Raw genomic sequence first — 14,877 nt, 5'->3', positions numbered from 1 at the left:
AAAAAGTATATGAACTTTGGATTGATTGAAGTTATATTTATTTAATATGTACAGCAGTGGCGTATTTAGGGGGGGTCTTCCGAGCTTAAGCCCCCTCCGAAATCTTACTATAGTAAAGTATATGAAATATCTTGCAAATTTTCACATTTTCAGGCAACCCCCCCCCGGAAAATTAGCAAAGCCCACCCCGAAACAAAATCGTAAATACGCCACTGATGTACAGGTATAATTTATTCTTGTTTTATTTCCTATAAATATTGCCTTGAAGATCTTAAAAAGAGAGAGTTTAATAATATCATTATATGATAGTAACGTATTCTGATTAAACTTGCAAGTGCAAGAATAATACCTATATATAAACACCACATCCAAAGTAGAATAGTACACAAATTAATTGTTATAATATGACCAATAGTTTATTTAAGTTTGTTATCTGTGCTAGTAGTAATAATAGAATAATTAGGTAATCGCTTGTTGATTTTCGTTTCTTCTTGTGTGAACAAGAAAGTTGTCTTCTTTTTATTAAAGAAAAGCAGTTTATCATGATGTTGGATCTTAGCGTATTTAGGAGACTCCATACTACCTAGATATATCTACTGTACAGAGTACAGAAGATTTTTTTTCATATGCTCTTTATCTATTTATAAATTATGTTCGGAAATATTAGAATCCAATATTGTGTGATATTGGATGTTACATAATAATAGTTGTAATTATAATAATAATAATCACCTAACTAGAAGACACAAGCGGTAGAGTACTTGCTTTATAATTAGTATATTCCAGGCTCAGTTTCTAATGAAGGCCGGAGTAGTATCTCAAATTAAGAAGAGAACCATTTATGACACTTTTATTTCTTCTCCAGACTTGAAAAATAAATTTCTAAGAATTTTGATGAGAGATCCATATGGCTGGGCAAGATGTGGAAATTCCTATTAAAACTGTTGACAGTATATACAAAAGAACGTAAAACTTGAGTAATTAATTTTACCTTATTGTGTTCATATACGCAGTGATATTGGAATAAATAGTATTCATTTGCTGGTTGCCCAAAACAATTCTTGTATTGTGTGTTTTGTTACACGATATTGTAGCTGAATTCAGACTTTTTTCTTTGTGGGAAGGTTCCAAATTTTAGGAATAGTGTGCTCTGACATATATATATATTTTTAATGTACACCATGTCCATAAAAATACTATCATACTAATAAATAGTATGATACTTTTAAAGTGGTATTATATCGCTTTGGATAATCGTATTTAAATGAAATTGGTCACATTTGAAGGAAAGCTTAAATATTTGAAGGAAGGGTTGCTTAAATATTTTTTTACTGTATCTCATAAATATTGAATGTGGACACGAGTGGTAATGCAGACATCAAGACGATATTCCCATTCACACCAGACACGCTCCAACAAATTGATGAAATGGACTGGATGACAGCACTGATACGAACTTGTACTTCTTGCAGGTTTTGAGGCAATAGGGCTACATAAACTCAATCCTTTACGTAACTCCAAGGCGACCTCGGCGGCCAAGTTGTAGAAGACATTATTATCATTTCCGGCCAATTTCCGCATTGATAGATGGTCTCCCTGAATGGCCTTTCCTTTGATGACATATGCAGCCACGATCCACAAAATCACGGTACCATTTCAAAATTGACGTGTGTGTGTGTAAGAGCCTAATGTTGAAACCTTCGCCTAAAAGCACGCTGAAAATGCTTCAGACTCGGCGTCCTGTGATATTCCAAAACACACCAACTTCGTTCTTGTGTGGGGTCGCCATAACTCCTTAAAGCTTTTATTTAATAACAACACAACACAACAAAAGGAAATAAATGTACGTTAGCACATTACAGCATAACAGTACAGAAACATAAAAGCTTCCCAAGTAACCTCCAGCAGAAACAGCAACTGCCTGCTAAATATCCAATGAACACACCGACTAATCACAAAGTAAACATGAGTGAGTTACTTTTTCTGTGTTTAATCCCGTCCATTGTTGACATGCACGAAAATATTTTGAGTTTTTCTTTCAAATGTGACCAACTTAATTTAAATACGATTATCCAAAGCGACGTAATACCACTTTGAATTGTGATAGTATTTTTATGGACACGCTTTCTTATTCTAATCTTATTTGTTCAAGCTTCCGTGGGCAAATCGTTAATTCATATAAAATATACTATGTATATTATACTTAGATTCCTGTGAATTGTTTAAAAATGCAAATATGTTCTCTGGTTACTATAACGAACCTATCATGTTCGATATGTCATGCAAGTATGACAATACAATATATGAAGCCATGTTCAGAAACCATAGTCACTCTCTTAATGTCTTTAGAATCGTAAGACAAGGTTTTCCACTTCAGGCTCATATTTAAGTTCCCCGAAAGAGGTATAGAACTTTTTTTTTTTTTTTTTTTTTTTTACTTTCGTTTAGTCTTTTTCCACGTATCGTTAATGGTACATGAACATACACTTAAAAACTGCTATAGTAGTAGTTCTTCCACCTTCCTAGAACATAACTTCAGTAATTAGATATTTTTCTTTCTTCAATAAGTAAACTTACAAGAAGATAAAATCTTTGTTTTGTCTGTGAGATACTGCTTCTACTTCAATAAATTGCGAAACCACTTTCAAATAAGATGTATTAAGAAATTTACAACTCCTAATTCAATATGCAAAGATAAATCATGTGACAGAGTTTTAGAAAGCCTTTTCTTTTATTTAAAACACATCTTGCAAGTATGCTTGACTAAATTCAAAGTATGCTTTCAAGTTTATTTTACATATACATAACGAGTGTTTTGGAAAATGTAAAGATCAGGTTCTTGGTAGTACTAGTTTAAAATGATAATGGTATGAAAATACATGTAGTAATTTTCCATTGGTTCGTTTAATAAAAATTACTAAAGTATGAAGAAAAGTACCATACATTTACGTAATAAGGTAGAGTTTCGTTCAATAAATAAGCGCACCTTGCAACTCACCTTGTTACCTTAGAAGAAAATCAAGAATTTCAAGATTTTGACTTAGTATCGGGTGATAAAAGTCTAAGTCGTACCAGAGATGTTTTTTATTTTTCCTCTAAGAACTACCAAATTTGATGCTTTTCATGACTATAAAATAAATCGGTACAGGGAAATAAATAAGGGATTGAAGTTTCATTTTATCATTTTTTTATAGTCATTATTATTATTTAAACTTTTGCTATCTATTTTCCTTCAGTTTATTTTGTTACATTTATAATCTTTATTTATTTATCTCTTTCTCTAGTACATAAAGTAAATTGATGTAATCATTGAATTTATATATAAAAATCAAAATATAAAAAAACTTGCAGGATGGATTAAATTGAATTTCACAAAAGAGAAAATATGAGAATGAAACTCATGTCTCTGGAGTATCGTGCTACTGCATTAATCACTACATTAAGTAGTTCTTCCTCAGACTAACCATGCTTTTTCTCTTGAGGATTGTAGACTGTGTCTTGTCACGTAAACTCTAATACAACGGATATCTGATTTAATTTGATATGCAGCTAATGTCTCTATTCAGTGAGAGGGGATACAGTGTGTAAAGTAGTAGTAAGGTCGCAGCTATTACTCGTGTTTGTATTACAGACAACGAGGTTCGAGCCCTGACCACGCACGTTAACCGCTTTCAAGAGGCGATATGACTGAGATCTGTCTACTTGTGTATGTAAGACAAAAGCACTGACACATTAAGCCAGAGACCCGAGTTTTATCATCGCACAACTCTCTTTTTCGAATTCAATATAAGTTCACCTATTCTACAAATCAGGTATCAGAAAAAGTCAGTTGTTGTCTTCATTTCTCAAAAGTATGTATGCTTAAAATGCCCAAGACAGAATACGTCTGAATGCACTAAATGGAAGCATTAGTTTCAGGCCAGAAACAGTACGTTGTCGAGGTGTAGAAGAAAAGAAAAGGTAGAGAATACTAGAAAAATCTAGATACGTATTGTCGGTCATTTTGATTTTCTCTAATCTGTACGCTTCAATAACAACCACGGGTTGGCTTTAAAGTTATTCCTATTCACTGCTTGAACTATATATGTATGTCCTAAACGAATATGTAAGTACTTTTATTTTAATTCTTTTAGTCTAATCATTGACTAATACTTTAATCTTTAATAATAAAAATTTTCTTTTAATTAGATCGTTATTATACTCAGGGACGCAAACATACCACACACAAGTTCTTTTATCAATAATTCGGAAATAAAGGGACCGATTTGGGTAAGAGTTTCCAGCATCTGAAATGTGGTCTTTCTATAGCAAATAGGCCACTGATATTAAGTCATTTTGCCATATAAAAAAATAATAGTGGTATGCAGTTTTGCGGACAAACGAAAGATAAAACGAACTTGTAAAACACTAATACATTAAATATGTGAAAGAAATCTGTTGCGTGGGCTATTCTAAACAGAACAGTCATTCGTTGGAACCAAAAGTAATTAGTATAGGCTAATTTTGAAAAGAAAAGTAATTCGATACAATAATAATTAATTTGATTACCTACAATAGAACAATACAGATATAGACGACGAACTAAGTCAAGTGACTTATAAATCAAATATTGTCAAAACAAGAAGTTTAAACCAACCGTATTTCTATCAGTTGTTAAAATACGTACACAACAAAAAATGAGGTGTAAAATAACACAAAATGACTACCACTTTAGTATGTTACTTGTGTGTTAATTTAACACCAAGTACATCGGCTTCCGAACATATCACAAATAACTGGTAACTGGCATTGAGAATTTGCATTGGATTTTATTGTTTACTATGAGCAAAGCTTTACGCAGTATATTTGGCATATATGCCAAGTAACGAATAACGTGCTATTCTATAATCGATTAGGAAAATACTTTTTCAAACCTTTGAAATGTATGATAACAGCTACATGAGTAGTAGTTCTGCTGTCTGTTGTTCTTATGTCCTAGGACATAAAGAACAATAGATACGAACAGCAGACGGTAGCACTGCTATTCATGTGACTGTTGTTAAAACTATCTTCGTGATAGATTAAAAAAAAATCTTGCACGTTATTCGTTACTAGGCATAAATGCTAAATACAAAATGCACTTTGTAAGTTTTACTCGTAGCAAACAATAAAATCCAATACAAATTCTTAGTGACAGTTATTAGTTATTTCTGATATGCTTGAAAGGCGTTGTCATTGGTGTTAAATTAACACACAAGTAATACACTAAAGTGGTAGTCATTTTCTGTTATTTTAACACCTAATTTTTCCCTGTGTATGAACATAATGCTAAAATGTATGTACATTTCTTTAATACATAGAAGTGTTCCTTTAATAGCTTCAAGAATTAAAAGGAAATTACTACATGCATTTGTTTTCCGATGAAGGATTTCCCTAATCTGTCACATTTATGTAAAATATTATGTTTTTTTTTTTCATACATCATAGTTTTATTAAAAAATCCTTTAGATCAAATAAAATTACGAGTACCAAATACAAATGCATTATTTGTAAAATATTAATTACATAGAAAGCAAACTAATATTATGTAGTTGAGGTAATAAGAAGAACACTGTTAGGTATATATATATATTTATATATTCTAAGTATGAACTGCAGCTGGCAGATTGAGCTTTGCGATGTATTTAGGTTTTTAGGTAAGATTTTGAATTGCTATTTCGGAATAGTATTTTTTACAACCTAAATTGTATTGATTCTTGCCATAATATGCATTCAATTTGAATATAATTGTTAACTTATTCTAATTCTAGTACTATTATTAATAGGGATGAGTAAATATACTTCTTAAATAGTTACTAGCAACTAGTTACAAAGATTACATACAATAATCTTTAATTAGAGTTATGAAATAATTGGAAAGCTACAAAATAATATTTATAGTCACGCATATTGTAAAGAAAGTATTTATGAAGATTCTAGTGTATTATTATTATTATATAGAAAGCAAACCATTTTTCCAAAGGAATACTTCTGATGTAATTTTCTATTATCATTGAACCGTAAAAACTTTGACGGTTACCAGTTAAACTTAGGTTAAACTTCTAAAAATATTTTTCAGAATAGATTTACAAAATCAGCCGAATTGACCAAATAACATGACTGAATAATTTTCTTTCTTTCTTTCTTTTTTTTTTCCTCGACAAATTAGTCAATCTATTAATATAACATAACGTGAAGGGCATTTCAAATTACTTGACAGAACTTAAATTTTCACCTCTTTTTTTAATTATAATATGAATCAAAATTACATATATGGTTGTTATTAATGTTGATAATATATATGTTTGTTTTCTTGTTCACAGAGATGTTTGTTATATGTATTGTATTTGGTTTATTTACCATTGAATGGATCTAAGAATCAAAATGATCATGTTTATTATTATTATTATTAAATTATTTTGACACTTGATTTTTACAGTCACTTCTTCGAAATTTCTTCTGTCAATAATTTGTAAATAAAGTGATCAAACATGTTAAGGTATTTCCTGCAGTATATACACCTACATTAAAGAAAATTGACTATAAACAAAACATTGAAAAAAAATATTAGAGGGAATCCGCTTTTTTCCCTTTCTTTCTTTCTTTCCTTCAATTTGATTCTATCTTATAGTTTATTATGCAATTGATTGGAAAGAATCCTTTTGTTGTGAGCCTTTTACCAGACCCGAAAACTTTATTAATTTGTTTTAATGTTTCAATTTAATGAGCATTTTACACACCTTCTAGTCTGAACCCAGTTGATTTAAAAATAATTCGATTAGTATGAATGCAGATACTAATTGAAGAGAATCGAATGTATATAAATTTTAAAACCCAAGCCAATCTAATTTACCCCCATTTTCATTTTTTGGAAATATTTACAGTATACGAAGCACATAATTTTCGGCGTTGACTTAAAAGAAAAAGAAAAAAGTCGATACATTCACTACACATTACTCAATTGAACTTACAACAATCTGACAACACATAGCCCTTAATGTGCTGAAAAAAATACAGTTTATTTGCGGGAAATACATTAGTGCTTGGATACAACACTGGAAGTACCTGTACTTTTACAGACGTTTATCGTAAAAAATATTAATGGTGATAAACCATATTATTTCAGCCATTACAAACTCTTATTCAGATTTGTAGTTTCATATCCAAGGAAACACAAAATCTTTTCAGAACTGTTTAATAGTAGTAATTAGCATAGTTTGTTCCTAATAGCGGGAAACAAATAATTATTGGTAATAACAGGCTGATTCTGATTTGAAGAAAATAATAATTAATGAAAATTAATTTGGCTACAACTGAAACTGAACGGTTTGATGATAAATACTTCTTAAGGCTAACATTTTGCATTTTAAGGCTGATTGTTTTAAATTTTACATATGTCAACAATAATGAAAATAAATAAATACACTGTATATCAAAGAAAAAAATAATGTAAACCTTTTTCTATAGTATTCACTGTAACTCAATATTTCAAAATGCCACAATGTAAACAATGTTTTTAGAAAATTCCTTTGTTGTTAAGAAGTACGTAACAAAATCTTATGACATCGCAATTAACTTACAGATGTATGGTTTAACAATTAGGAGCTTATTGGAAATACTGGTGTTTATAGATTGTAGCATTTTGAAATATCGCATTTACGCGATTCTAAGACGCACTTTTTTGTCGATTTTTTTGCCTCCAAAATGAAGATGCGTCTTAGATTTGAGTTACGCAAATTTAGACCACATTACGTGGAGTTTTGCCAAAAATTGCTAATTCCGTTAACCACGATTCTGCAAAGAATGTGTATACCGTAAATTCCAGCAGTAAGTCAATATTTCTTTATTTTCCCATAACATTTGTTTTCCCGTGTTCATTAATGTTTTTCAGTAAGTTTAATATTTCTTTATTTTCCCACAATATTATTTGTTTTCCATATTTATTTTTTTTTCATTCTTTAAAATCAATAGTGCAGTTTTTTTTTTTTTTCTCCAAGTGTGCGTCTTACATTTGAGGACGCCTGAGATCGCGTGAATACGGTAGTAAAGATGTACTAAAATACACTGGAAGATTGCAAACTTTTAGCAATCTGCCAGTTCATGTTGAAAACTTTTTTTCTTCTTTCTTCGGTAGTTTGCAAATTGAAAAATTTAATAAGCAGCCTTAAAATTTAAAGTATGCAAACTTGATCTTGAAGTCCGTAGCGCATAAAAATTTTAGTACCTGAAATCTAATCTTTATTCTAAAATAAATAATTTTCTAAACAATATTTGTTTCTGATTGAAAAGGAACTTTTTAATGGTCTTTAATCACTCTAATATATTGATGAAGTTTTGTTGTGTATATGTTCAGTTCGTTTATACTTGTGCGTGTTACGTTAAAATATTAGACTTGTTCCCTTTTCTCCGTTTGTTCTACATACAGTATTAGACATGTAAAAGTTTTAAAAATTATAAGGGCAAGTGAAATGTAACTGCAGTGTTGTAAAAATGATGCGAAAAGAGCTTGACTGGCAGTAATATCTATCAACAATTGTGCTTGGAATAACGACTACATAGTTTAATACAACAAAAGTCCATTAAAAGACGATAATCTGTGTTCAGTAAGAAAAACATACAAATAATAAGATATTGTGTAGAATCATTAACATGTTTTTTCTTCGATGATAAAATGTGACATTTTATTAACCCATTGACATATAAGTTTTTCTGGAAATTGACATACATACAAGCATTTTTCGGAAAAATTGACACACGGCACTTATATTTTATAATCATATACTGAACACGTTAAAGATATTCCTGTAATGTTCGCATGGACATAAACAAAGAGTAGTATGAGGTATGTTCCTGTATATGACTATTGATTTAGTAGGGAAGAAACGGGGCGGCAGGAGGCAAGTGGAAAATTGCCATAAGTCTGCATTTTGTCCATTTACAAGCATACAAAACTTTTCCATATGTCTACACCAACGGGTTAAACTTTGATGTGGAATCCGAATACTGGAGACGCATCTTATAAATACTAATATTACTTTCGTTGTATACCTTTGATGTAAGGCCTATGTTTATTCTTTACATCCGAATGTAAGATAGTAGTACATATGAGTGAAAGTTTTATTTTCTTTCTTTCTTTCTGTAATGGTATAGTTGTACTAACAAGCATATGTCCTCTTTACCTATTCTAATGCCATTATCTTCGGAATAGTGGAACGATTCGAATACAGTTTAAGGGTCGTAACGGGAGAGTTATGTTCTTTGGAGTCAACTCATATTTCAGCTCGTTCAAGATGTACGGTGTGAAATATTCTCTGTTGCCTAAATTTAGACTGACACCACTGTTCAACAGGAATAGTAGCAGAGCAAGGCAAGTTTGCAAAGATTTTTGGATTCAGTAGCCGTGAAGTACTGGTCCATTCAGAAGGGTGTATTGAAACTAAATTCATCATGTCAATGCATGTGCATTCTGGAGGATGGAGCTAAATATAACCGCGGACCAGATCCTATGCAGAAGACAATGAAGTACACGCTTCTACACATGAAAGAGTTCACTGAAATCCAATACCACAAAGATGTTAGTACAAGTTTGATTTGATTACCAACTCCTCTTCTTCTGTCATGGCGCCAGCCAAAACTACATAACCGAAATGCCATCCTGTGTATTGATACAATAAACATATTAGAAGAAAATTCTGACTTTAGGGCTTATTTTATCTATTGGTCATTATCTTCGTGTTAGTTTTTATTCGTAACGACATAGTAATACGTAAAGTTTTCATTATAAGCAGGTTAACGTCCAAACTACTGACTAGGTATTTTCCCCTACATGGAATATTAGTATCAAAATGAGCTGCCTCTCAATATTTTATTTTACTGTACTCGAATAACAGTTCGTTCTGAATGACCAAAATCTAATTAGCAACAAATGCACTATGACATGGAGTCAATAAGATGTTCAGTAAAATATGGAAAGTATGTAACTTTATAAAATACTAAACTTTGAGCTTAATATTCTATAGTCATACTGAGAACAATTCGTTAGCTAATACGGAATTTAATCAGATAAATTGCTTATATTTAGCCATCATGCCTTGTATTATCTTTTCTATGTTTATTAATATCCATAATTATGTGTATTTAATATCTGTAACGGCATGATTCGCAGCTAACTCATGGTATTTTGTAGATTAAGTGAAATTATCAAAAATTGCTGCCCAGTGCGATACATAAAGTTTTAGGATACATATGAAGAATAATTAGCGTTATTTTGGAAATTCGTCTTCATTTCTTGCAATTGCTGACGTTTCCAAAACTTATCCGTCGAGTCTGTTATGACTTAAGCCTTAAGGGTTTCGATAGCTACTGTTTATTAAATATTATTAAATATTAAATGAAGACAAACAGTATTAACATTTTCGAAAGTTAGCCATTTAATATGTATTTAAAAACATAATTTGGAGCATATTTATACAGTTTGTAAATATAATTACTATATCTAAATTATACTGTGATTGTACTAAAGTGTTTTGGCAAACACTGGCGCTTTGATCCGTAGCTCAAGGTTAACTCTTCTCAGAGTGATATAATACAATTTTGAACAATGATACGGCTACAGATCTCTTGTACTCAAAGAGCTCTTGTTTTCAACATTTTTTCCCTCTTCTTGCTGCTATAAACACTTTGCAGTAGCCCTTTTGTAACGATAAACGTACTGTAGAACTAATTTTGTAGAGATGTGCTCCCCATAAGTTAATGATTAAAATAGCACTCTTTTAGGTGCTTTTCAATGGCTAGCACAACTCTACACCACTAATTTTACACTACATCTGTAGCTGGAAAGATCTAGGGTAAAGTACTTACCAGTAGCGAGAAGAAGAAGAAGAAGAAAGAAAGAAAGAAAAAATCATTGAAAAGAAAAGTTGTTCTAATAAGAGGGATTTGCGTTAACAAGAGTTTTAACCTAATCATTTTCGATTGGACACTCGGAATCAATGTAAGATGCAATTCTGAAAAGAAACAAAGAGTTACTTGTGAGTTACCTTGAGCTGCCGATGAAGACGTTTTATTTTATTATTACAAATTAAGCCATTTAATGCTTGCAAAATATTATTGAATCAACTAATAACCATTTTAAAACTTTCTATTCTGTACAGAAATTTGAGTGCCTGTAATTATAATGTTACAAACTTTGCACCCTGTTTTCTGGTTTATAGCAAAAACTGTCGAAACAGTTACTAGTTTGTTGTATAGTACTTTATAGATACTATATGGCTCATTCCTTAAATTTCTGATATATCTCTCTTAGATTGTTCTCTGAAATTCAAAACAAAAAGTGGAAGGCGCCATGAGAACCCTTTAGTCCATCCGATCTTTGCTTTATAATAGTCGAGGGAGTAATTCATGATGGAAATTGTAAGAATTTGAGAAAGGTCGTCAGTTAAAAGAAAATCGCGCGCGTGTGTGTGTATGTTTATTGGACGATCTATATATATCTATTGGATGGATATGTATATTGGACGATCTATATGAAATCAAGAGAAGCCAATTATAAAGTCTAATTATTTTTATTGACTAATTTTCGTTCGTTACAAATTGTCCATTTTATAAAAGTGTCCTGGCCACGAAGAAAGAAAAATACATGGCTCTATCTCATTAGAATTGTAGAAGAGGAAAGTGGATACCTTTTAATTGTAACTTACTTGGTATCTTCCTCAACTCGCAGTAGGATTTTTTAAAATTTTTATTTTTATTTATTTTCGTTTTTATTTTATTTTTTTTTTTTTTTTTATTTTTTTATCGTATCGTGTTCTGTTCCATCATTTTGCTGTAAAAAAGACTCGTCTGTTTTAATCATGTCTGATTTCAGAAGAGCAGATGATTGGTCTGCAATTTCTTAGAAGAGTAGGTTTTCTCTGTGCTGAATCTGTGAACCTTCGATGATTGGTTCTCTTTCTTCTTATTTTACGACTTCGGAAATGCCAACTCTTCTTTTTAAACTGGGCTTTGGAGTTACGTTCATTAGTGAGAGTTACAATAATCCCGGACCATGAAGGAGTTATGTTCAACATTTAGATTTCAGATTTTTGCTGACAAACGAACAGGACGAAACATGAAAGAAAATTTCTAATCCTTTTGAATCTTTTTTGTTTACCGTTTTGTGCTTGATAATGCTCATCGCTCCCCAACAAAAATTTGGAATTTAAATAATATTTATCTCTTAGAGATTGGAAAGTATAGTATTCAATATCAGGTATCCGATAAATACGATACCTGGTTTTGTCTTTAATTTCTTAAGATATATATGTCCAAAATTAAGGAAATGACCAATTGTACACGTTTCACTGTATCATTCTTATGATCTGTGCTCTCGTAATTTACTTTCTACTGATTTGTCATTATTTTACAAAACCGAATGTTCGATAAAATTTATACAATAGAATTGAAAATTTGTGCTTAGTTGTTGTATGTAGCTACAAATCGTTTTAGTGTAGCTTTGATATTTTGACATTTGTCATAGATTAAACTATTATCTTACACTTTGTTCATGTTTTAGAGAACAGTCATACTGTCTAAGGTCCTTTTTGCTTAATTGTAAAGTATGTATTATTCACTTTCAATCAAATCTAATTTATAATGTTAACGGAAAAGTGCCTAAATATAACTGTCGTGTTGATACAAAAGGAATTCTTAGTGTTACATAATCAAGAAAAAAAATCGATTTCAAAATCTTGTCTAAAATAAATTTTAGAAGAGCAAATAGAAGTGAATAATAATAAAAATAAAGATGATACTAATTATTACAATAAATTGTAAATTAATATTATTTATATTTGTTGTTTGAGCACGAAAAGCTTTTCGAGTTTTTTTTTTTTTTTTCTTAAGAAAAATAAAAAGTGCCATTTGCAAATCAAACTATACAAGAATGTATATTATTCTACTTACGATGCGTTATCTTCAGTTAAAGTGTAAGATTTATTTGTCTTCATTGTGCAGGATGTCACTTTCCAGTTACGGGTATTTAAGTTTTTTCATAATTAGTGTTTAGAGTAATATAAATATGTGGTTATGTGTGTATGGGCATAAGGAATTCTTTGTGGAATACGTTTGATGTAGAATCGAAAAGTAGAAAAAAAGGTATATGATTGTTTGTTACTACATTATTTCCCCTTCACTTACATTACATATATTGGTAATAATACTTCTCAGTTATGTTAAGACATTCTGTGATTTTCATGTTGTTTCTTACAGTAATAGTAGCTATATTAAGAATATGGTTAGAATTGTTATTCCAAAATAAGTTATAACAACAGTAAAAAGTAAATGAATAGCCAGTGTTATGTTCGAAAAGATTAGTTCTTTGTTTAGGATATGTTAAAAGTTTAGAACTACCTTATTGACTCAAATATGAGACGATTTTTAAAAAAAATGCACTTTTCTAAAATCATTACTCGTCCTACGTGTACCATTTACTCCCACATATGCAAAATATTTAATCCTGAGCGCCCGAAGAAAATTTTATAGGGGGAGGCTCATGTCCCGGGTTGGTATATTACGTTTGATGTTTTTTATTTTTATGAAAAAAATTTAAAGAAATTTAATACATTTTCGTAAACCAGGGGGGACTAGGTTCCTCCCTTCCCTCCCCTTCGGGTACCCATGTATTTAATCCAAGCTAAACTTTTAAACCTAGTCTTAAGTAAGGGAATAAATTATCGGTAGGGAGACCACAATTTTGTATTGAGCCAGCAGCATGAAATAATGGCGGTGGGAGATCATATATTTAATAATAACTACTATAATCCATCATCATTATTATTATTATTATTATTTTTATTATTATTATTATCCATTATTTCTAATTTATCTATAACTCTAATAATGTAACTGGAAAATTTAGAGGTGTTAGGTATTTATCAAAAATCCTCATTACATTTGCACGGTCGTATGATTCTCTTAAAAGAAAGGCGATCCTTACAAACATTTAAATGTGACTGAGCAACGTATATTCTCAATATATCAGGTTATAAGTGTGGGATCACCCGGGTTCGATTCCCGGCGGGAGTTCATGTGGTTCGGATTCCACGTTAATCAGTAGGTCCACGTCTCATATAGTCTCGCTGCTGAACGGGACGCTAAACTAAAATCAACTCAACACCTCCTATGTGGAAGCTTATACTTTTTCTTCAGAAATGTCTTTAAAAAATTTAGTCGTCTTATATTTGGGTCAGTAAATAGTATTGTTCGTTGTGTTTCAGTTATTTAAGATGTGCCTATTGAAAGAAGATAAGCTGTTAAAATCGTGATAAAATTAAAAGAACTATGAAAAAATAATACGTTCAGAAGTTTGCAAAGAAAGTCTTTCTCTGGTTGCCTATTAATGAAGAAACCGTGATAATAATAGTTCAGTTGTTGTTGTTATCTATAAAGAAAACTAAAAAAAATACTGTTGTTAGCATTGAGTATATAAAGATAAGGAGAACCATCATATGCATAAACTTGTTTTAGTTTGTAGTTCGTATCATGTAGTAATTGTTCAAGAACCTTATTTGGAGGCTAATACAGCTTCGAAGTCAGATTTGTTCTTCGTGGCCGAGTGGAGCGCTTGCCTTGCATACAAACAGTGGAGTTCCATGTTACTTAGCGTCAGTGCTGACAAAGCATGTTGAACTCTAATAAACCAACCAATAAAAGACTGAGTTTCAAACGTTACTCTTCCGTTAGGGAGGAGTGTTAGCGAGGTCGGATATAGTACATTCGAAATAATACTCGGACCATTTTCCTTTTCTTTCTCTTTCTTCGAAATAACTTCAAAGCAGAATGCTTTTAATTTTTGAATATAGGAAGTGCTTTGAAATTGAT

General features: G+C 31.0%; 1 long non-coding RNA gene across 1 annotated transcript in view; it reads right to left on the bottom strand.

The window, feature by feature from the left end:
- Positions 1-10,107: 10,107 nt before the first annotated feature.
- Positions 10,108-14,877, bottom strand: part of LOC145673120 (uncharacterized) — a 37,795-nt gene continuing 33,025 nt past the window's right edge. Inside the window, exon 3 of the long non-coding RNA XR_014128720.1 lies at positions 10,108-11,024. This is a non-coding gene — a long non-coding RNA (uncharacterized LOC145673120). The remainder of the gene's footprint in view (positions 11,025-14,877) is intronic.

Source organism: Thermobia domestica, chromosome 16, assembly GCF_964235325.1.
Source record: "Thermobia domestica chromosome 16, izTheDome1.hap1.1, whole genome shotgun sequence".
NCBI classification, from domain to species: domain Eukaryota; kingdom Metazoa; phylum Arthropoda; class Insecta; order Zygentoma; family Lepismatidae; genus Thermobia; species Thermobia domestica.
This window is presented reverse-complemented; position numbering and strand designations above follow the sequence as displayed.